Raw genomic sequence first — 1616 nt, forward strand, 5'->3', positions numbered from 1 at the left:
ATTTAGTAGACGGAAACTGAAAGAAACGTTTCGTATATATATATATATATATATAAATTGTAAATCCCCAAAATAACAGCAAAAATACAAAGGATTCTGCGGTACACGTGTTTCAAGCTTTATATCAGTGTATAATTTACAATATAAAGCTATCTTCAGCCGCAAAAGTATTTCTCTCCCAGGAAATTACATCACATCGGCGTTAAAGGAGGAAGAAAGGTGTGATATAAGAGGTGAAGATCCTTTCGTTATTTTGTATAGTACTATACCTCGTATAATTCTCAATTTACACATAATTTCTTCGGTGCTCCGAAAACCGCCCATACCTTGTCACGATTCAGTGTGTAGTGTTAAGTTGGTGGTTAAGAACAATCCAATAAAATGACAAAACGAAACAACAATATAAAATAAAATGAGACTATAAAATCCTGAGCAGAAACGAAAAGAAAAAGAAAAAGAAATACACAGATTTTCATGTAAAGAAATAAAAATAAACTTGTTGTTTCGTTTTGTCATTTTTATTTTAAGAAATAAAAATAAACTTAAAATAAAAATGACAAAACGAAACAACAAGTTTATTTTTATATCAAATCTTGCTGCTGCTAACTCACACGTAATTTAAGATGTATCCGCTTCCACTACAGTTTCCAGCTCATCATTATCCGCCTTGGTCTCAAGTCTACCACCGAGCTGATTTTCAAGAATAAATTTACCAGACCGGAACTGCTCAAACTACTGACTTTCAGTACATTCATTCACCACATCTTCATCAAACACCTCATTGATGTTTCGAGCTGTCCGGGTTGCATTGGTTCCTCAACGGAACTCATATTCATAAACAACACGATTTTTTTTTTATCTATTCATGGGTTCTCAAATATTGATTTACTAGAGAAAACTCACAATATAATCAGACATCATGAACCGCATTACAAAAAGTGACGAGGTAACTCTTCAATGTTATAGAACAAATAATTGTCAGGATAATATTGGGTTGTCCGGAAAGTTCGTGCCGATTTTTAAAGGAAAGAAAAAGGCCAATAAATACTTGCCCTTATATTTTTAATCAACCAAATATGAACCATTTTGTTGCACAATGCGTCTCCATCTTTCCTTTAACTTGAAAATACCCTCTTCCCAGAATTGAGGTGGTTTCATGGCAAATAAGTCGAAAGGTAAGCTACTATAAATCGCCCAACATACATGCATACTAGCACACCCAAACTCGTGTCTTTAATTGCTGTCATGGTTCAGTAGTGACACTTGACAGGTCATTTTAAACAAAGATTTATTACTTTTTATGATACACACCTGACGCATTTTTTGAAATGATTATATATGTATATATTCTTATACATATCTATCTTATCATTTTTCAGGAGAAATATAATACCCAGTCAACTGTCTGAGATGTGCATTCGATAACTTCCAGGCTATTAAGGATAAGTAGGTCAATGAACGTGACAAAGAAATTTCTTCACATGAAAGAAAAAGCAATTGTATAAACAATTCTGCAAAAATGAGTCACAACAAGTAATGTCCGAATGTAACATGTATATATATATATATGTGTGAGTGTATGTGTATGCATATATATATATATATATATATATATA

The 1616-nt window shown here is 32.4% G+C and overlaps 1 protein-coding gene across 1 annotated transcript in view; it reads left to right on the plus strand.

Moving 5' to 3' along the window:
* Positions 1–1585, plus strand: part of LOC106867197 (uncharacterized) — a 29992-nt gene extending 28407 nt beyond the window's left edge. Inside the window, exon 10 of the mRNA XM_014912006.2 lies at positions 1380–1585. The gene's annotated coding sequence lies outside the window, so the exon portion shown is untranslated. The remainder of the gene's footprint in view (positions 1–1379) is intronic.
* The last annotated feature ends 31 nt before the right edge of the window (positions 1586–1616 follow it).

Source organism: Octopus bimaculoides, chromosome 3 (genome assembly GCF_001194135.2).
Source record: "Octopus bimaculoides isolate UCB-OBI-ISO-001 chromosome 3, ASM119413v2, whole genome shotgun sequence".
In the NCBI taxonomy this organism is placed as follows: Eukaryota; Metazoa; Mollusca; class Cephalopoda; order Octopoda; family Octopodidae; genus Octopus; species Octopus bimaculoides.